We start from the raw sequence: 23142 nt of genomic DNA on the forward strand, positions 1-23142 counted from the left end.
AAATCCAGGCAAGAAGTGGAATTTGGGGGTGAGGAGGCTGGAGGCACAGGGAACAGCACCTGTACAGCTACAGGGGACTGAAAATAATGTCAGCCTGCCATAGAGTTACTGAATGACAGAAAACTGGGTGGGGCGGTCCTGTTGGGGCGATAGATTCTGAAAGCTGGCAGCACTTGGGGATAACTGGACGTGGAGGGGCAGAGGTAGAGGTGAGGGAAAGGTAGGAGTCCAGGATGACTGGCGGGTCTCCGGCTTTCTGAGTTGATGGCAGAGTCGTGTGGAACAGAGGGAGAGGAAACACAAAGGTGATGAGTTCAAATTCAGACACATGAAGTTTTGTGCCGGGGGACATAAAGTGGAAACGGCTACAGGCCCCTCCTTCCCCACGTCTGAGGCTCGGGAAGATGACAGATCCAGAGACTGGTATCTCCTTGTTGGTGGTGCTTTCTGGGGTACCTTTGTAGACAGTTTCTCTTACCTGTATCCACCCTAAAGTGTCTTAAATATGGGTGCTATGTGATCCAACAGTCCCAACTCTGGATATATACTCAGAGGGAACAAAAACAGAATATCAAAATGATATATGCAGTCCCGTGTTTACTGCATTATTCACAATAGCCAAGATATGGAAACAGCCCACAGGCCTATCGAAAGATGAGTGGATAGGAAGATGTGAAATATACGCACAATGGAGTACTATTCAGCCCTGAAAAGGGCATCCTGACATTTGTGACAACAGGGGTGGACCTTGAGCACATCATGCGAAGTCACATAAGTCAGACAGAGAAAGACAGGTACTGTATGCTATCACTTATGTGCGGAATCTAAGAAAGCCACACTTGTGAAAACAGAGAGTAAAACAGTGGATACCAGGGAATGGGGCTGGGGGAACAGGACAGAGAGGCTGCTTGAAAGTACAAACTCACAGTAAGTAGTAAATAAGCGCTAGACATTTAATGCACAGTTCAGCTACTGCAGACAACAACACCATATTACAATCATCAAATGTGCCAAGAGATCAGAACGACACGATCCCAACCACTAAAAAGAAAATTAAGTGACGTGTTAGAGGTGCTGATTATCAGTACAATGGCAACCATATTACAATATATAAATGTATCAAATTAACATGTATACCCTAAATTTCCACAATGTTATATGTAAAATATTTTTAATTTAAAAATGTTTTTTAATACATGTTTTCAGCTTATTCACAGGACTCTGGGGAGGGGTGGAAGAGGTCTCAGATGAAAACTGATGTAAGAGGCAAGGGCAAAGAATGTGCTGACAGGGATGGGAGATGCTGGGGAAGCAAGGCTAGCTGGAGGATGTGTTGGGAGCTGCCGAGGGAGGCAGAGATGAGGGCTGCCATCTTGATCCAGAAGTTAAAGAAAGCCCAGCTGAATACCACGGAATCAGAAGGAAAAGTCAAATGCAAATAGTAAGGTGGAGAAGGACCTGAGCCCCGGAAGGTGACAGCGTGTCACCCTGGACGGAAGCTCCCTACACCAGGGGATCACTGAGGAAGTTTCTCCCCAACTGGAGCCAGCTGGCTTCTGCATCCTCACTCTGAACTCCGCAGAGCTAACGGGGCTGTCCCATGCAGCTGCACACTGCCCCCTGGAGCAGATGTGTTTACTTGTTTCCACACAAATAACAATGTTGTATCTGCTGCTGTCCTCCTGAGTGAGGAGAGTGAGGAAGGTAGGGAGTCCCTAGTCCACTCCCGGTGTAGGTTAAGGTGGCCACACACTGCCGCACATACATACATACTCCCCATGGAGCCCCGTCAGGGAGGAAGCTGTGGTGGGGCCAGGAGGAAGGTGGGCTCCACCTCTCTGGTAGTTTAACCCAGCTCTGCAGAAGGGCAGCTCCCCACACTGGGTCCCCCAAGCTCCTCTGTGGTCTTCCTCTCTATTGGGATCTTTGTCAACCTTCTCTTTCCAGACCCCACCCTCACCCACGAAACACTCACATCCAGCTGGTATTAATACAGGGGACCAGGTTGGCCCAGCCCATTCAGGTGTGGCTGGATCAAAAACACCCAACCTCAAAAAAAAAAAAGAAAAGAAAAAGAAAAAGAAAAGAAAAGAAAAGCTTTCTTTCTACCACACAAGCCTAGGAGCCTACATGACCCCATCAGAAACAAGAGCATCCTCACCTTCCAACGTCAACATCGCTCCACCCCAACCCACAGTCAAGGTCATCAAACACACATCCAAGGCACAGACTTTTACAAGATCCTAAACATCCTTCTTTCTAGAGCTCTGGGGTGATTGGCCCTTGGGCTTCTGATCAGACTTCCTTCCTTGGCCCTGGCCTTGACAGGGAACCTGTCTCAGCTCAGCAGTTGGCCAGAAATGCCAAGCTGCCTGAGCGCCTGAGTTCCCAGACAAGTCTGCATTGCTGAGGATCAGGGAGGCTGAAGCAGGTCTGGGCGCCTGGGCAGGGAGCAAGAGGGAGGCAGCACAGCTGGGGTTGGGAACTCAGGCAGGCAGGCAGGCGGGCGGGGCTGCTGGGTAAGGCTTTCTCGCTGCTGCATTGGGTGTGTTTGGGAAGCCTCATAAATCCATGGCCAAGATATCCTCTGTACTCAGGCCAGGGGCTGGACCTGCCCCACCTCAGTTCACCTTTGCAACAACCCTGCCGGTGGCAATTATTTTACATTTTAGACATCAAAGTTTTATGGATCAAGTTGCCCAAAGCTATACCCCAAGCTGCCCGGGCTGGGATTCAAACTGATGCTGAAGCTCTTTCAAGCTCTGCTCTGCATCCCCACCAGATCAGCCCTCAAATCCAGCTCTATCTAGAAGGCTTTCTTTCTTCCCTTCTTTCTTTCTTCCTCATGCCTACACATAAGCCCTGCTCCCTCATGGAAAACTGTCGAGATGTCAAGAGATCAGGCAGCTCAACAAAACAGTTCTGCTCTGAGAGGAGGCTACGGATGAACGCAGAGGACGGGGATTTTGTCAGCTCTGTTCACTGCAGAATGCCCCATGTCCAGGGCAGTGCCTGGTACGTGCCAACACCAAGAAGGCACCTGATAAGTGTCTGTTGAGCAAACACCCTCCCAGAATGAAGATTCTTGCAGTTTTCATGGTCAGAACTCTTTCTACAGACAAGGCAAGATGTCAAGAGCCATCAGCTGGACTAATGCAGCCAGGTAGACGCAGTGTAACTCAGATGCGCAGGCTGCCCTCCATCCTCACGAGACCAGGCTACGCTCAACAACCAGAAAGACATCCATTGGATTCCCGCTGCCCAGCCAGAAATGCCCCTGCAGCAGTTGCAGCCTGGGAAGACACTGACACTTCCCCTCACCTTGTTCAGCTATGTGTCAGCTCCCGGATGGCTTCTGAGACATTATGGAACATCTCAAACACTTCCTAGTAATTCTTCAGCACAATGGGCCCTCCCTATTCAGTGCTGCTGGTCTGGGTTCCCATCACAGGTCTCCTGTGTCCTGCTGAGGAATGACAGACACATGGGACTGTCCACACCTCACAACACTCCTCAGCCAGGATTCCCTTTAGGGAACACTCTGTCTGAGGGACCTGTGGCACCATTGGCTGAATTTCCTTTGGGAGAAGAAGAGACTGATTGCTGTAGTCCTGCAAGCTCCCTGGCCCCCATACTACTTCTGCTGAGCGAAGGAAAAGCCTAGCTAAGGCACTGGGCTTTCCATCGGCTTGGGAGTTACCCCCGCGTAGGAATAAACCAGGGTCTCCAACTCAAGTTGCTTACAACTAGTTTGAGAACCAAGACGAGTTTAAGATTGGTTTTAAATTTAATTAAATTTTAGAAATGCACATTTTAAAATAATTTAAATTAGTTTTTTTAATTGCAAAACAAGGAAGGTACAATAAAGGGCAGTAGTCCTGTTAACACACACACACACACCCATCTAACCACCACCCCAGTCAGGATATAAAGAATATTTCTAGTACCTCAAAAGGTTTTCTCATAGACCTGCCCCCTCCAAAAGGTAACCAGTTATCTAATATCCGGCATTAGCGCTGCCTGATACTGAACTTCACGTTGTGGCATTATATCACACATATTCTTCCATGTCTGGCTTCCTTCACTCAACATATCTGTGACATGCATGCATATTGAGCGTGTAGCAGCATTTTTACTAAATTTCTGAATGGTATCCATTGTATGAATCCGTGACGATTTCTTTGTCCATTTGCCAGTTGGTGAACACAACTTGAGTTGCTTCTAGTTCACAACTACTGTGAACACAGCTGCCATGAACATCCCCGCACATGTCTTTTTGAGCATGCGTGAACAAGCTGACCATGATATAAACTCGCGGCAGACCGCCGTGGTCGCAGGGGAGGCAGAAACTTGAATTGAGTAGACACTGCCTGTGTCCCAAAATGGTTGGACCATTTCTGCTTCCCACGAGCAGTGTATGAAGGTGCCTGTAGCACGTATGAGCATTCCAGTCCTTTCTACAGCCAAGTAAGAGTCCATCGCGTGGACAGACGACGTTGCATGTATGTACTCATCAGCTGACGTACATTTGAGCTGTTTCTACCGTGGGGCTCTTATAAATAATGCTGCGATGAACAGTCAAGTACGAGTCTTTGTGTAGAGAGATCTTTTCATTCCTCTTGGGATATACCCTGGAGCCGACTGGCTGGGCCACATGGTAACTCTGTGTGTGACTTTTCTGAGGAACTTCCAGACTGTGTTCCAGAGTGGCTGCCCCATTTAACCTTCCCACCAGCAATGAATGATGGTTCTACTTTCTCCATATCCTCACCAACACTTGGTATTTTCAGTCTTTAAAATTTTAGCAGGAGACTGCTCATAAATAGATTTTCATGTCACAGGTGCAGTGAGGGTTTCAGGCAGGGAGTCAGTTGCCTTTATTATGGAGTAGGTGCCAAAACAAAACACAAAAAATAAACAAATAGCAATGGGACAGGTGAGAGACAGAAGCACCACAAAGGATGTTTTGATTTCGTCCACAGGGTTACACACAAAACCAACACAGACGAGTACAAAAGTGTTCATGGCAGCATTTTTTGTAATAGCCAGAAACTAAAATAACTTTAATATCCATGAACAGTATAATAGATAGATTGTGAGATATATTTTTCATTTACTGGATACCATACAGCAGAGAAGATTAAGAAAGTATCACTGTTTACTACAACATGGATGAATCGAACAAGCACAACATTGAGCAAAAGCAAGTCACAAAAGAGAACACACGGTGTAATTCCAATTATGTGAGGTTCAAAATCAGGCAAACTAATCCATGGTTGGAATGGTAAAGATTCTAGTGACCTTTGGGGGTGGAGGGGAGGGGAGTGACTGGAGGGGAGCAAAGGGGCCAAGGGGCTCCTGGGGGTTGGGGATGTTCTGTTTCTTGATCTGGGGGTCGGCTTTTAGAGATGCACTCACAGTGTGAAAGTTCATCAAGCTGTTCATTTATTATTCCTACGTGTGTTATACCTCAGTAAAAACCTTACTGCAAAAGGGGAAGAATTTCCCCATTAGATGGTGCCAGATCTGAGCAGGCCAAGAGGGTGACACGGCAGCTTCAGAGCAGTCTCCAAGGCCGCTGGTGCGCCTCGGTGCTCCCGGGGCGCACGGGCGGGCCCTGTGGCCACCACAGCCCCTCCCTCTTTGTTTCTGTCCTCTGGGTGGCTCTTCCTTCCTTTTTTTTTTTTTTTTTTTTCAGATGGAGGTAATTGTTCCAACTCCCTTTCCCAGAAACACCCAATATAAACGGGATTAATGTTGCATGACCTAATCCAAAAACGTGAAATTTAAAGCAAAAAATAAAACAAAACAAAACATCTTGTTCTGCAGAGCTGTAGATGTGTTGACAAACACGTATGGTGTGTGACTGGGGGAAGGGAGCAAGTAACGGAATTCAGTGCAAACCGGGTATATTTCATGCAAATGGCACTGTAGAGAAATAAGCATGTGACAGAGAAGATAATTTGGGGAGGTGGACATTGATCTCTTTCATTTTTGTAAATACCCCATTATGATTTTCTTGCTTTAAGCAACTTCTTCCCAAGCTCTCTGGTTGCAGAGAAGTTGTGACTTTACAAGCCCAAGTGCGTGTTATTTCAGATTTACTGCCAACAGATTGAGTTTCACCCTCTCCGGGCCTGAAAGTGTGAGTGTTTTGTGCAGATGCACTGTGCTGTCCAAGGCAGAGCGGCTGGCACAGGGAAGGGTCAGCTCTACCCAGTTAATGTGCTGTCGGGACAAAGGGTGGGGAACGGTATTTCTTCACAGCCCAAGCTATGGTTAAACTCCTCAGCCTTTTACTCCGTGGACTGAATGCTCAAGCCATGAAGCCGGCAATCCTGGGCCAAACCCCAAACTCCTACAAAGATGTGTGTGAATTAGCAACTTTGCAAACATACCTTTTGTATGTAGGACAGTGTCCTGAATTCTAAGAGGTGGCAGGTGTTTAACCGGAAGGCATAAAACCTAGAGTTGATGGCCAGCTGGTGGGGCAGATAGGCACTCCTCAGACACTGGATGGTAATTTTATTAAAAAGGAAAAAAAAAAAGACATATGTACCTTCGACCCAGCAATCCTACTTACCAAAATGTATCTTTCTGATGGAGTCACACATAATGCAAATATGCGCGTGCAAGGATGTGCACTGCGGCACTAATAGCGGGTTATTAGACACAACCTCGGTTAATAGGGACAGGCGAAGAAATTACAGTGATTCACACGGTGGAGTTCTATCCAATCAAACCAAAAGCACAAGGTGGTTTTGTGTGACAGGCAACAATCTTTTCCGAGATACACTATTAAAAATATTAAATGTGGCTCAATAGCGTATATATACATTATGTATATACATATTCCTTTGCAGAAAAAAGATGTATGTGCAGATGTATGTTTCTATAAGTAGAGAATATCTCTGGAAAGAGACCCAAGAAACTGATGAAGGGAAGTAAAGTGAGGAATGTCTCAGGAAGAGATTTATTTACTATTATATACACCTTTGAATCATTTGCATTTTTATCAAATGCATGCAATTTTTTCAAATGACAAATGTAGTTTAGTTATATATGTACTAGAAAAATATGCACATAGAAGACAGAAACTCACAATAATTTTCACCCCCATCAATACGAGCCAACCGAACATGATACATAGCTTCTAGGAGGCATCAAAAGGAAGGCTTCAGCCAAACGTCATTGTCTGGGTTAGCTGGGGGTGACTCCAAAAGCATGTCAGCTCTGAGCAGGGGCCGGCAGGATGACACAATTAGACCCCTCCCACCCCCACCCCAAAGAAATGCAATTAATGCATGAAATGTTGTATATGTTTGGTCAGCCTGTGAAAACACCCAGCCACTTCCCAGCCTGGCCTCAGGTTTCTTGGTATTATGACTATATTCATTACATATACATTTCTCGAGGGACTAGTTAAAATCACACCTTTTAAAACAGATGGGCTTAGGTTAAAATCCTGGCTCAGCCGCTTACCACCGTGTCCCGCTGGGCAGATGGCCCTCTCTCTTTCCTCATCAGTAAAGCGCAGAGAGAAACACGCCCTTGTGGGGTCCACAGTGAAGATTAAGTAAGGTCCTGCACGCAAACTGTCTTAGCCTGGTGTCACTGGGGTGACGGTGATGACAGAGCTACCTGAGAGGTGTGCCAGGTACACATAACCTCCCCCATCCTCTCAGTAACCCTACTGTACAAATAAGAAAAGACCCACTAGTATCATTAATATTACCCATCTATCTCAGTAGACTGGATTGTAGTCTAGGTATATTAAGGACCCTCTTGAAATGAGACTACAAGGGAATTTTTATTCAGGATCTATGCCAAAATTGTAACATCTTGGCTTATACGATACAATGAGCTCACCCCCGGAATTATTAAGGTAGGCCGAAACTGAAATTGGAAGCAGATGCAAATCCAGTTTTAATGGGGGAGGAGAATGAACAGAGGAATTCATTTCCAATAAGACCTGTAATTCAAAGAATACTCAAAATAATATCTGAAAGTACATGATTTAAAAGTTACAAATGAGCATGAGCTGCTGAAGCCAACTCATGAGTTCATTTCCATGCTGACAAGGCAGTATTTCTGAACCCCGATTTCCTTGTTCAAGTCTCTTCTCCATTCCCCCTTCTCTCCCACAATTTTAACATCCTTTTACTCAGCATCCCGAGAGTGGATCCACATGAAAGGAAGAACAAATCAATTTCTCTGACACGCTGCTGGAGTCATTCCCAGAGGGTACAAATGAGACCCTCCTATCACACTCTATGACATTAGAAAAACCAAATCGATGAAGAAAATATTTTTGTATTAGCATGCTTCTTTCAAGTTTTTGCCCAATGATCAATGATTCAGGACAAAATGGAGACCTTCAATGAACGATGAAAATTATTTCCTCATTTAATAGAGGGAGGGATTGATTTTATGCTTAAGGAAAGAAGGGAAGGAACAAATCCAGTGAATGTGGTTTAACAGACATTCCCAGGTAACTGAAAAAGTCAAGAAATAGACAAGCATGGTTAAACACACCCACCCAGGCTGATTAACTGCAGTCGCTAAAGTGAGGCCACTCTTTCAAGAAAGTGCTCCCCAAGAGCAAACCAAATTGCTGGGGATAAATATGTCCGATACCTGGCTTTAGAGGCGATAATCTTTAGAGTAAGAGTGAGAGTAGCTGAGCGAGCAGTTCTTGGGCATCCTGCAAAGTCACAGGCATGTCAAAGGCAGCCAGAAAGTGCTGAGTCACGGAAGTGTGGGAAATGGGCGGCCAGAGCAAAGCCAGTATTTCTCAGGCTAAACAGAAACCACAGACAATATCCCCAGGGATGACAAAAGAGGTTGCACCCCTGATTGGCCAGGACCTTAATCAAGACACACACACCAAAGAGCTAGCCTGGGTGACTCTATTCATAGTAACCGTGAATCATGCTGTTTGCCTCTGTGTATCAGAATCATTTGTCCAGTGGGAGCCTCCTCCAAAAGTCACCCCTCTGGGAAAGTATCTGGAAGGCACCTCGACAATTGTCTCAGCCATACACCTCGCTCTGTGCTTCCTGATTTCACCTCATACTGCTGCTCATCCCTACACAACAAGCATCCCCAGCAAGCGGTGAATGACAGGAGCGGGGTCACTGATTCTGACCTAAAGAAAACATCTGGGTGGGGCAGAGATGGACAGAATGAGGACACGGAGAACCAGCTCCAGGGCTAGAAGGGTGGAAAGAGGCCCCAAGAATGACATCAATGAAGTAGACAAGAACTCTATGTCCCAAAAAGGCACTGTCAATGGTGCAAGCGTCATTCTGGGGCCTTAACTAGCTTTCCTCTTGCTGTATTTTTAAGTGATTTTAAGACAGAGGCAAGAGAAAAGGAGAAAAGGCTGCTGTCTTCCATCCAGGAGGCTGCTCTTCCCGGACTTGGAAAGCAGCATGTAGAGCTAAGGACCAGCCCAGACCTGGGACTAGGCTCGAACAGGAAAGGAAGTGATGCTAACATACGCCAGGGAGGGGCAGTCACTCCAGCATCCTGGAGCAGTCCCCAGGGCTGTGGACCGGCAGCCAGGGCACAAAGACTAGTGCTCTCCAAAGTGAGAACCAGCACCTGGGGCCCACTGTTGTGACTGCCCAGCATTGTGCCGGGTCTGGGAGATAAACCTCAGCTCTTGCCCTCCTGGAACTCAGGGCTCGGCAGAGGAGAGAGAGAGTAATCAAGCTGTCAAAGAAATGTGAAACTGCCTCAAAGTCAGGAGTACCATGGGGTGGTGGGCCTCCAGTGGGGTGAGGCAGGAGATGGGCTGTGAAGAAGGTGCAGGGGTTTCCTAGCTGAGAGGGCAGGACAGGCAGGGCAGAGCGCCAGGTGCTGGGAACTGAAGGTAGAAACACCCCGGCAGTAGCCGGAGGGAGGTTTGGGAGAGAAGGATACTATTTTACAGACTAGGTAGACAATTGGTGATTATCTAAAAAGGATGAATGATTATGCCACAGACTGCCTTCTCTTTATTCAAGGCATCTTTTTCTGAATTTCTTACATACCTAGCAAAACAAAAAGTTATTGCTGTCGTAGTAAAAATAGTGACAGGAACAAGCGTCACTGTCGGCACTAATATTCCACATCAGCTACCAGCGTTATGAGCCTGTGCTTCACATGCTTGATCTCACGTGATTCGGACAACAATCCTATTGGACAGGGGAGCTGCAAAGGAATCTGCCTGTGATCACGCAGCCTGGGTGTGGCGGGGCCCAGGTCTGAACCCAGGCCCAGCTGGTTCAAGGCCATGCACAAAAACCAGAGCAGCAGGGCTCAGGAGTTCGGCTGAAGGAAGCAAAAGATACCCAGGGGCCGCCTCCTTTATCTGTACTGGTCAGACCCTGTGACTAAGCGAGCCTCCTGTGACATCACTGCTGTACCTGTAAAATTGGGATAATGACACCTGTCTATCTACCTCATCAGGTGATTGTGAGTTTCAAACAAGCATGGGTGAGTCAGGCAGGTTTAAAGCACCACGCGAACAAGAGACATTATTATTTGGCAAAACAAACCCTGATATTAACTTCAAATAGGCCAGGTGAGTGACACCCTCCCAAGACAGAGACATAAAAAAGAGAGAAGGAAAAAAAAATCAAAACCACTCCCCCTCACCTTGACCCTGGGGCATGAAAATGAGAGCTCACAGCAAATCCCTGAACTCTGTCTACCACGTCCAGACCCCGTCCCTGTGTTGTAAAGAAGGGAACTCACCCAGGCAGAGGTCTGGCTTTTGCCTTGCCCTTGGCTCTGGGAGGTGACCTCCAAGCCCCCTTGGATTGGCCTGCCTGGTCAGACTGTCTCTTTGCCTGGGGGCCTTGGGCCACACCAGACAGTCCAACAATGTGGCTTATAGTGGGGGCCCTGGGCCTTGCAGTATCGACTTGACCTCCCGAGAGACTGGAATCTGAGGCCGTGCACATGGGCAGTCAGTCACCGCTACATGACTGAGCCCCAGTAAAAACTCTGGACACCCAGGTTCGGGTGAGCTTCCCCTGCTGGTGATACTCTGTGTGTACCGTCATCCATTGTTGCCAAGAAAAGTGAGTGCTTTTCCTGGTTCCGCTAGGAGAGGACGATGGGAAGCTCTGTGCATGGAAGTCTCGTGAACTCTGCCCTGTGTTCCTCTTCCCTTGGCTTATTTTTATCTGAACCTTTCAAAGTCACTGTGATTATGACAGTTTACAGTAAGTTCTGTAAGCCTTTCTAACAAATTACACCACGAGTGTGGGCTCGGGGACTCCCAAACTTTGCAGTCCCTCTGCACTGTCATTTAATCTTCACATAAACCCAAGGAAATAAGTGTTGCCCTTCCCACCGCACAGACAAGGAGACTGAGCAGCTTACAGAGTCCACTACTTGCCCGTGATCCCATAACCAGCGGGTGGGGGACCTGCAGCTAAGTCACCAGGCTGCAGCATCAGTGAAACTCAGCGGGGCGCATGGGGGCCCTGCCGCCAGCTGCTAGACCAGACCTCAGGCCACCCTGATTGCTGCAGACAGGTGAATGGAGGGCCCCCCTCAATGCTGTGCGCTGAACAGCGGCCTATGCTGTCAGAGGATAAGGGGAGATCTCAGAGACTGCTTTAGCAGGAGGAAAAAGCACTGTGCTGTCTAGATGCTGGGTGGTACTGTGACCTTACCATTCCACTCTGAGACAGGCCGCCTACGACACAGACACCGCAGCAGCCCAGAAGCCCAAACCTCGGCCCTTTCATGGTCAGTCACGCCAGCCCTCAGGAGCAGAAGCCTGGAGAGCAGTGATGTAATGCCTCCTAGGACAGGACATTCCACCAGGAGGCTGGCCGAAGGGCTGCGTCAGGCGAGCAGCGAGGGGGGTGTGCAGGGAGAGGGGGCAGCTGGGGCGGCCAATGGCACATCTGCCCCCAGTCAGGGATGGTGTCAGCCACACACCACCGCCTGCCAGAATGGGGAGGGGCAGGAAGGAGGCTGCACACGCAGCAGATTCCCCCCACCTCACCCCCCCAGCATGGAGACCAAGCTGTGCCTGTCAATCCTGTCTCCGCATCTCGGGAAACCTGGGGGGGCAATGCCCTCCGCCTCCTCACACACGCCGCCCCAGCTATGTGCCATAAAATTCTTTTTACAAAAGCAATAGATTTAACCCTGCCCCCCCTAAGCAGCTCTGTGGGCTCTGCTGTCCCCAAAATACAGAGCCAAGCAAAATGTCACACTTAAAATCCAGACTTACATGCTTTGTATATTTTTTTAACACTCTGCTCCTGTTCCATTGTTTTCTATTCTATTTTATACATATATACAGGAAGAGAGGAAAAATCTAGTCAATCACATTACCTTGCTTTTGCTTTTGCTTTATACTTGTCGTTCAAGAATCCAAGTAATACCTAGTCATAAGGGGCTCTTAGCAAATAATTTTTAATAAAGGTTTTTAACACAGAAATAATTGAAAAACAGCATTCTTAATAACAGTAATGTGAATTACCGCCTGGAAATTTTAAAACACCCTCAGGGGATAAACTCTGAAATAGGTGTTATTACCCTACAGGCCCACAGGGGTTCATGGATGAGTTTCGGGACATCCATAAAAACCATGAAATTGAAATTGTTTGCAAAATCATGCGGGTATGCACTCTGGAGTAATGTTTCTGAGGTGAAAGTCCGAAGCTTTCATCAGCTCCTTAAAGGGATCTGTGACCCCAAAATGTTAGAGCTACTAGCACATTCAGCGCTGGCACATTCTCGGTCTCATTTATTCTCAAGACATCCTTGTGAATTAAACAGGGGAAGAATGATTACCCGCCGGGCAGAAGGCAAAGGGCAGTGACTGCCCAAGTTCACAGCGTGCGCCTGTCACTTTATCAGCAGCTCAGCAAAGGTTTATCACAGTCCCCCTTGTAGTAACGTGATGGTTCACAGGTGTTTCTCCAGCCCGAAGACTTAAAGCTTCTTGAAGACAGAGACTGGGGCTACTAGGTGTGTGTTCAAGCTCTGAAGGTCAAGTTCCTTGGGGTGATGCAGGGCTCCACCTCAGTAAACTGCACTTGAGAAATGCTTTTTGGTGAAATGATGATCATGCCTTCCTTGCCCGCTGTTCTCACTCCTCAGATGATTCAATGCAGCAAGAACACCTGCTTTGGCTACAAAGACCAAGAAAGTACCCTCTCTCTGTGCCCTGCCGAGTGCCAGACCGCCAGCAGGGCAACACTATGACCCAGCACACCAGTGGCGGCAGGGACGTTATTGGGCATTACAAGTTACAAGGCCCTACGTAGGCGGAGAAGCCCAAGATTCAAGAAGGAATGTGACTCAATGACCTCCCCCGACCCCTGAAACAGAACTAAGGAAATCCGGACTCATCACCTTTGACAGCAGCAAGTAAAAAAGATGGGGCCTCAGGGGACATATTTAGACTCCATCCTTCCACAAAGATGTGACAATTGGCTGTGATGCCACTTTGTTGCTCTGTCCCGGCTTTGAGCAGTTTCGATTGGAGCAGCTGGCCACCTGTGGGAGCAGGTGTTGTACCTGCAGGCACCCACAGTTTCCTTTGGGGGCTATGACACCATTCTGGGGCCCGATAGTGGCGATGGGCGTTCCACCCTGGAGAATGTGCCAAAGCCCACCGAACTGTGCACTTTAAAAGGGTAAATTTTACGGTATGTGACATACCTCTCCATAAAGCTGGTACTGACCACAGGGTACCCACCTCCTAACCCCACTGGGTAGCTGGGAGAATTGCTCTGTGCAGGCCCTCCAGCTGCTTCATCAACACTACTCAATGTGGATTAGGACCTGAGGGAAGGATACAAACTCATAATAGGAATTGATTCAGGACAGAAACTGAGACAGACAGTGATGGGGAAAAAGGTGACTTTATATATAATGTGTCAATATTTTGAAGCAGAGTGTATTTATGATATAGTACTTGCAGGATTAAAATTTAATTTTTAAAATGCCTGCTATTATGATTGAAATACATCTTTCTATTAATCATTTCAAATCTCCTGGCTTAACAACTGTAACAAAACACTGATAGCAGCTAAAAGCCAGGATGTCACAGTCCTCAAAGGAAACAGTCATTTCTAATACCATTAACTTTGTTGCCAAATGACAGCTCCCCCCACCCCCCAAAAAAAACCCTGGTAACCAAAGGTCGCAGAGTTGGGGCAGGGACAAGTGAGCAGCAGGGAAGCCTCCCCTCCACAATGAAAGAAGAGACATAAGTGCCCCCTGACATATGTCTCAGTCCAATGTCTGAGGTCACAGGGATGCATTTCCCCGAAACTGAGACCCGAGCCTGTTCTGAGCTCCCGAGTCTTGTCTTGCACTTGGGCTGCAGGTGAAGTGGGGCAGGGAACTCCGCAATAATTGCCTTAATCTTCATTTCGCCCCTATTTTTAGGCCTTCGTTTTATAGCTTGGTGAAATGAGCAGGTGCAGGGAGATCCAAATACTAGGCTACGCTGAGATGTTTCGTGAGAAGCAGGAAGACGCTTACTCAAGCAGAACCAGAGCTGGAAGCCACAGGTTGCTTTTGAAGATGACACCGATTGGGGAGGCTGCTGCAGAGCTTGCCGACTCACCCTTCAGTCAAGTGAAAAATGTGATCTCTGCCCCCAAGATTTACTGCTGGGAGGGCTCTGCCTGGACGGACCCAACTGTGGAGACTCGCACATGCCCACCTCTTCTGCCTGTCCTGGAGGAGTTCACGGGAGCCCACGGGGGGCAGGGAGGGATGGCCTTCACAAGAGCAAGCACTCACACTGCCCGCCCCAAGCCGCCATGAGAAAGCAGCCACGGTTCTAACAGCAGGCTCAGCCCTCATCAGAAAGAGTCCAGGTTGGACATTTCTACAGTCACTCAGCCAACAGGTGAGGGACCTGTATATACCAGCCACTGGTCTGGGCGCCAGAGATTCATTCAGCAGGGAACAAAGCCAAGTCCCTCTTCTCAGGGAAATGACCTTCCAGGGCAGGAAGACAGAAATATAGACAGACAAATGTATAACGTGCCAGGCAAAGAGAAGTGCTAAGAGAAAAACTGACAGAGGAAAAAAAGATAGAGGGTGATGGGGGCTGCGGCTGCTGCTGGAGACAGGGGTGGGACATCCTCTGGACAAGGTGATAATGGAGCAGGTGCCTGCAGGAAGCCAAGCAGCGAATCCTGCAGGCATCTGCTGGAGAGGGCTCTGGACAGCAAGAGCAAAGGCCCTGGGAGCATCTGAGGAGCAAGATGCCCAAGGGGACAGTGTCAGGAAGAGGGTGAGAATGAAAGAAAGCGTGAAGGTAAAGGCCACAAGAGCTGGGCAGGTGAGACTTCTGGCTTCCACTCCAAGTTACGTGGGGAGGGCCTGCAGGCTTCGAGCAGAGGAAGAAAATTACTGGATTTGCATTTTTCAAAGGTCACTCTGGCTGCTGTGGGAGAGCAGACTGCAGGGGACGAGGGTGGGGAGGAGACCACAGTGTCTGGGTGGGAGGCCATGGCACCTGGCCCTGGTGGCAGCAGAGGAGGTGGTGAGAAGCAGTAGATTCTGAATGTGTTTCCAGGTAAGGCTGGTCGGCTCTGTGCAGGACCAGATGCGGGGAGAAAGAGGAGAGTCCAGGGCGACTCTAAGGTTTGGGGTCTAAGAATATGTTTGAGTCTGAAGGTTGTGCTGCAGACTGGACTGTGACAGTTAATACGAGAAAAGTTTCACTTTTCCAGAAGAGTCACTGTGCTGTGAGGTCCTGAACACTTCCTGGAAGCAGCTCATCACCTACCTTGGCAGGGTGAACACAGGGTTCGCAAGTATTGTGCCCAAATTCTATGGCATCAAAGAAACAGCCCCGATGGCCCCACTATGAAAAAACAGGCTTGTCAGGGCAGTGATTGGAAAGGCAGGAGACTGGAGAGGGTGGCAGGACCCTTAACCCATCTTCTCGCTGAATCCTGAGGAGGTACGTATTGTCTTCACTTGCCGGTGAAGAAACTGAGATAAAGATGACAATGCTGGCTGAAATATCTACTTTACACATAGGAGGAAGTCTTCATAATCTGGGATGGGAAAGGCCTTCCCAAACAAGACACAAAACTCAGAAGCCGCCGTGGCTGGCGTGGTTCAGTTGGTTGGAGCACTGCCCCAGAACCAAAGGGGTGCGGGTTCAGTTTCTGGTCAGGACACATACCTAAGTTGCAGGTTCGATCCCCGGTCTGGGGGCATATGATCCCCAGTCCAGGCACATGCGGGAGGTAACCAATCAATGTTTTTCTCTTACATGGATGCTTCTCTGTCTCCCTTTCTCTTTCCCTTCCTCTCTCTAAAGCAATGAAAAAATGTCATTGGGTGAGGATTACAAAAAAAACAAATAAGAAAATAAACACCTCAGAAGCTATAAAGAGAAAGACTTGACAAATTTGAATTCATAAGAAATGTTAAACATCTGCTTGATCAAAGATGGACAGAGACTAAACTTAAAACTACACACATGCCAAGAAACAAAAACAAAAACAAATCCATCCGTAAACAAAACTAAAGGCAATGCCTAGGAGAAAATATTTATATCAGTAACACAGGGGTGAGGTCTATAGTGCACGAAGAACTTACATCAATAAGAAAAAGACAAACAACCACATTTTTAAAAAGGAAAAATTACAAGTGTCAACTAATACAAGGGAAAATTCAAGACTCCTGTGAAAGGATGCTCACCTCACCGGCGCTCAGAGGAATGCACTTGAATGAGAACCTCGCTTTTTCCACTTGGGGGATTCGGAAAGCTGAAGAAGCCCTTTGGTTCCGGGGTGGGAGTGTAAGTCAGTCCGGCCTTTTTGGAACACCATTTGGCAGAACCTATGAAAATGTTTCATGTGTGTGTCCCAGACTCAATTATTCTACTAGAGCCTCCACCTACAGATGTGCCTCCAAACGTACACACAAGAACTTGCTGAGCTCAGTCACTGCGGCAGTGTTGGAACAGAAAGAAAAAGGTGTAACAACTCAATGTCCTTCAGCATGAGGTTATTTAAACAAATTATCCATGCTGTCAAATTCTGTGAAGTCTTTAATAAGAATGAAATTAACTATATGTACTAGCATCAAAAATCTCCAAAATCACACTGATAAAAAGTTGTAGAACCACACACATGCGCAATATGTTACTCCAGGTGTTAAAAAATAAAACACAAATTATGTGTGTGTGTGCACATATATATGGATATAAATGCAAAGGAAAGGGGCTGGAAGTATACACCCTAAACTGTTAGCAGTTAGAGTTTTGGAGGCAGAATTCAAATTGGGGGGAGGGGGCAAGAGGAATGAAGCCCCCCACTTTTAAATCAGTACTTCTAAGGAAGCACTAAGGTGTTTGATGTTTATAATTATGAATTCATACCTTGCTTATAAAATTGGAAGTGTTTTAAAAACTAGAGGATGATAGTGATACTAGTACTCAAGCTCTTTTTTAAAAGATTTTATTTATTTATTTTTAGAGAGAGGGGAAGAGAGGGAGAGAGACATTGACACGAGAGAAAAAACATTGATCAGTTGCCTCTCATATGCACCCTGACCGGGGACCAAACCCACAACCCGGGTGTGTGCCCGGACTGGGAATTGAACTGGTAACCCTTTGTTTTGCAGGACCATGCCCAACCAACTGAGCCACACCAGTCAGGACTCAGCCTCTTTTAGTGGCAGTGACAGCCACCCAACCCAAAGTCACTGAAACAAAACAAGGAAGTGGCGGCTCCCATACCTGAGAAGTCAGGGGTGGCAGTGAGTCCAGGCCCCCCGCAGGCAAGGGCTGAGACTACGTGGCCAAGCCTCTGTCTCCTGCCCCACCTCCCACTCTGCTTGCCTCGGTTTCTCTTCATTTTCAAAGGATCACCACATGGAAGACAAGAGGGCTGCTGAAGCCCCAGCCACACTTCCTCCCTGTGAGCAGCCCTAGAGCAAAGCAGTCCCAGGAAAAACACTGACTGGAGTTACTTGACAAGGGTGCTTCCCCCTCAATGACTGGGGCCAGTGCAAGGGAGCACCTCAGTGACCCGCCCACTGCAGGGAGTGAGGAAGTCCCGGTTCCGATGCTGTGAATGACAGCCCCACTAAGGCCATGAGGAATGGCTGAGGAGTATCCCCAAAGGAACCAGAACCGGAGGCAGAGGGATGCAAAAGGGTGCCTGGTAGACCAAGCAAAAGACAACACAATCCACAACAGGCCAGAAATGAACAAGATCTGAAATTACTGCCCAATGTCACGCCCTTGTCAGTGGCCGGGGGACACCCATCTCAGTCGGCCCTGTATATGGGTAGGTGGTGCTGGGGATTCAAGAACTCAGGTAAACCCATCACATTCCTTAACATTCCCTCCAGATTACCTCCTGAGAACAAAATGAAGTTCACACTGACAGAGTTCTGCTGGAGCAGGGAGGTGAAAGGCAAGACAGGGCAGTAGAATGTTTGTAAGATGTGAAGGAAAAAGACGAGATGGGGCCCAACAGTACTTGAAAAGAATAGGAAAGCGTTAGCGCGTTAGTTCTACTCATTAGCACTATGAAGACTGTTCCTGTAGACCGCCTTCACGGACTTCATCATCAATAACCGTCTTGTTCTGCCTTGTGCAGGGAGCTGAGTAAAGGGCATGGAGCAGGCATCCCACAGGCCGACCCCAGAAGTACACAGCTAAAGACGGACACCCCGGAGCAGGCGACTGTCACAGGACATACAGACACAATAAACATGGCATCAGCAGTCAACCAACTTTTCTTTCCGCAGAATCCAAACACATAAGGAAGAAAACTCAGTCAACGATGTCTAAAAACACAATTGTAGGAAGGATAACAGGCACAGTCATAAATTTAGATTCGCCATATTGCCTCATCCTTCTTCTCCACACTGCAGTCATGTATAAAACAGATACTTGGTTACTCTGATGCCCTCTGCCTTCTGAAATCCCGGCCGCTTTTGTGCTCTAAGTTAGGACATAATCTACATCTGGTGTTACTGAATCAACAAGATCACCCCATCCCAACCCTCCCCGCCCCCAATTTTTTTTTTATTTACTGATTTTAGAGAGAGAAGAAAGGAAAGAGAGAGAGAAACATCGATTTGTTGTTCCAGTTATTTATGCATTCACTGGTTGCCTCTTGTATGTGCCCTGACCTTGGATCAAACCCACAACCTTGGCATATGGGGACAGAGCTCTAACCAACTGAGCCACCTGGCTGGGGCCCAAACCCTTTCTTTTAATGTTAGTTGAATGTATCAAGGAAAACAGTGCATTCTTTAATTATGTTGGCTGCAGCTCAGTTACGATTGTCCCCACCCAGGCCCTCAGAGCAAGAGAAGCCAGGCACTCTGGTGCTCAGGTGGGGCGTGGTAGGGAGGTGGGACAATCCTAGCTTTGTCACAGTGGGAAATGAGGGCAAGCCTTGCCTTGGGTCAAGGAATCCGACACCTGCTCAGAGGCTGTTTCCATCCCTAACCACCCACCTCTCCATGACTAGGAAAGGGAAAATACAGACACCTTCACATGAGGATGCCGAAATTACTAATTACTAGCCTTTTCCAAACCGGGTAATTAGCAATATATACTCCACTCCTCATCACTTACATCCCATTCTTTTTACAAATAAAGACAGTGATGCCCTGGCTGGGGCGGCTCAGTGGACTGAGCATCGGCCTATGAACCAAGAGATCACTGGTTTGATTCCTGGTGAGGGCACTTGCCTGGGATGCAGGACAGGTCCCCAGCTGGGGGTGTACAAGAAGCAACCAGCCCATGTTTCTCTCACACATCAATGTTTCCCTCTCTTTCTCCCTCCCCACCTCTTTCTAAAAATAAACATATAAAAATCTTTTAAAAAACAAAACAAAACAAAACTGTGAGCCTTCCAGAGACGATTTTGCTTCAAGTCAATGAGAGAACCAGGAACATAATAAAGAGCTTGCATAGAGCCTTCGGGTGCTCACCCTTATCTGGTTCCTTCTCTTCCGGCACACAGAAGAACTACACTTCTGGGCCCTTCTGCAGCTGGGTGGGCCTCTGTGATCAGTTTCCGCCAAGGGGCTGCCAGTAGCTTGATGCCACCCCCAAGCTGAAGCACTCAGTTGCTGGGGTGAGACCCTTCAGTTCTCTTTTCCTAGCTCGGTGACAAGAAGCATGTGTTTCAGTTAGTGTGGCTATGAGGTGACAGAGCCTCTGCCATCCTGGGTCCCTGAGGGACTGTATGGAGAGGCCCCTGTGATGTTTGCCCCACCAACCCACGCAAGTGAATAAGTGGGAGATAAGTTTTCACTGTATTTAGCCAATGGGATTTTGTGATTTAATATGAAAGCTTTTAGTCAAGTGGAAGCTAAGATACAGACACAAATAAGTACAATACAACAACTCAGGTTCACCCTGGCCTGGCCCGTCAAAGGCCCTTGACCATGCCTGGTGAAGGAGTGAATGAGCGACTGACATGCAAGTGGCAGAGACAGTACGCTAAGGGGAGGCTAAGACTAGGAATCATGACTTCCATTTAGGAGTTCATCAGTGAAGGGTGATGGAGCAAAAGAAGTATGAATATTAACAACGTTAAGTATTGAAAAAACTGCTGGATTATTGATATTTTTTCAAGTTCATCTGGGAAGGTCCCTAGAACAAGGGTAACCCTTTTTCTCTGAGCCATCCTTCTACCAGGAATCTGAAGACCAGGTGACAATTCAAGCCAGATGGAGCTCCCACCCTGAGCTGCTGGGTCTCCAACAGGCCACCTAATGGAGAATGGTTTTCTCCTCACTAGGAAGTATTTTGGCAGATGGACCATGTTGACCCTCCTGTAGAATCCTATGGTGTTGCGGACCACTGGAGGGACTCCCCAGCCTGGCACTCTCTCTGCAGCTCCCACTGGTGGCTCCCATTGGCCACAGGCCAACCACAGCTCCCAGGGGCTGTTCCTGATCTTTGGGGACAGCAGCTCCTTCTGCCAGTGGCCAGCAGCTGCTGTCATCAGCAGGTCACTCAATACACCTAGGGGCAAATGGGTGCCTCGGGTTGGCAGCTATTGGGGTCCTCTGTGTCTCGCTCCTAGGAGCCTGGATGGCCAGATGGCTAAGGCAGTGGGCCTACAAGCACTGCTGAGCAACGCTCCAGAGGGACCACACTAGGCCAGCCTTCTTTGTCGTGGCCTTGGTACTAGAGACAGCTGCCAATGAACTCTCCCTTCACAAATCCTTTCCACTGCCCTCCAAGGACTGCAGATATAGTTACATTTCTAGCTGCCTGGCATGAACAACACCCAAGGTCGTAAGCCTCTTGAATCAGGGAACATTTTCTCTCCCTTAAGAGGGTCTCCTACTACTTTTCAATCTTAAGTATGCCAAGGCCCAAGTGCCTACTCAGTGGACTTGGCAGAAGTCTCAACCCCTCTTCCCACATCCCTTCTGCAGGATCAGGAGCACTTCAGTGACTCTAACCCGCTTAACCCAGGTCCTCACGGTGGATAGAACGCTTCGTCCTCATTTTGACTTTCATACATTCCTGGGTTACGATTCTGTGGGACACGGATCTTCTAGAGCAGGGGTGTCAAACTCATTTTCATTGGGGGCCACATCAGCCTCATGGTTGCCTTCAAAGGGCTCAATGTAATTTTAGGGCTGTATAAATGTAACTACTCCTTAACTAGGGGCAAGGAGCTCGGTGCTGCCACTGGGTAGAAATAAGGTGCTGGGCCAGATAAAACAAGGTGGAGGGCTGGATTCGGCCTGAGGGCCTTGTGTTTGCCACCTGTGTTCTAGGGATTAATGCAGCTAAATATCATCAGTCTTCACAAGGAAGTGTCTCTTACTGTCTCTTACTGTTCCTAACGAGACAGCCCTCAGTGGGCTGTAAAACTACACTGGCACAGGAGGAAGGAACCCCGGAGTCTGGTTCCTGACTTGCCACTCAGTAGCTGGGAAACCTGAAAAAATAACACCCTCCCTAACTAAGCCTTGCTTTCTCCACTTGTGAACTGGTTAGACCTGCTCTACCTCCATTAGGGAGTGGTTGTGAGACCGACATTAAATTAATGAATGTGGGAGCTCTTTCAAATCACTATACAATGCTGAGTAGTAGTGTTCACTTATTATTTAATTTGCAAGAAATGCAAACATTTAATTAATAAAAAAAATTCCTTATTGATGTCATAAATGCTCAGATGGCAGCACTAGATTTTAAATAACTCCTCTGCCCCTTTCACGTGCAAACTGTCACAGGGCCACAGGGAGGTTGAAGGCCTGGGCCTCACCCCCAGCGGTTTATCCCAATCAGGGTCATTAGCCAATTTAATTTTGCTGTACCGAAAATGGGAGTGGAGAGGACTTAGCATGTCACCCAAGCCATGTCCCACGTGAACAGGGAGGGACACTGAGGACCGGAAAGGTAACTGATAACCAAGAGCAGCTATCATGCTAGGTAACACGTGGTGTGTTTCTCTGTGTCAGAGACTTGCTTAGGACCACACAGTAGAACTGTGGCCGGCCAGGCCTGGAACCTGAGAGTGCAGATGTCTCCCCATGGGTGTATACACAGGCCCATTTCTCTGCATCCGCCCTGTTAGTCCGGCCTCTCTGTTGTGATTCTCACATTGAGAGTCCCGAAGAGCAGAGAGAAAAGAGAAACAAAAAAATTGAGACAGTGGGCAGGACAAAAGAACGTTACAGGAGCCAGCCTGGGGGAACTGAGACACAGAGGGATGAGGAGGGAAGGAAAGACACTCAAAATACAGAAGCCAGAGTGAGGGTGACTTGAAATGACCGCCAGCCACTTAGAGAGTACTACAGAGGACAGCAGATATACCAATAGATGTGCTGGGGAATTCCGGGAAAAATACTATTCCTGCCGGACAGAAACACGTATTTGAGTCTTAGGGCAATACAGAAGAGTGATTAGCAGGGTCTCTAGAACAATTTGCATTAGCCTCAATCAATAAAGACTGAAAAATTCTAGAACGTCTTCTCATCCCACGCTTAGGCTATTGCAGCAGCTAGTAAATTGCTGTAGCCTTTAGTTTGAAAGGACTCACCTCTGTTGGTGATTGCTACACCTACGACTACTGCCGCTGCTTACTACTACTATACTACACACGGGCGTGCAAACACACACACATACACACACGTCCTCATCTGCGGTCTTCG

At 47.8% G+C, this 23142-nt stretch overlaps 1 protein-coding gene across 1 annotated transcript in view; it reads right to left on the bottom strand.

The window, feature by feature from the left end:
* The window catches only part of RBM20 (RNA binding motif protein 20), a 179965-nt gene that overhangs the window by 97337 nt on the left and 59486 nt on the right, over window positions 1–23142 (bottom strand). The window lies entirely within an intron of this gene.

Source organism: Desmodus rotundus, chromosome 4, assembly GCF_022682495.2.
Source record: "Desmodus rotundus isolate HL8 chromosome 4, HLdesRot8A.1, whole genome shotgun sequence".
Lineage (NCBI taxonomy): Eukaryota > Metazoa > Chordata > Mammalia > Chiroptera > Phyllostomidae > Desmodus > Desmodus rotundus.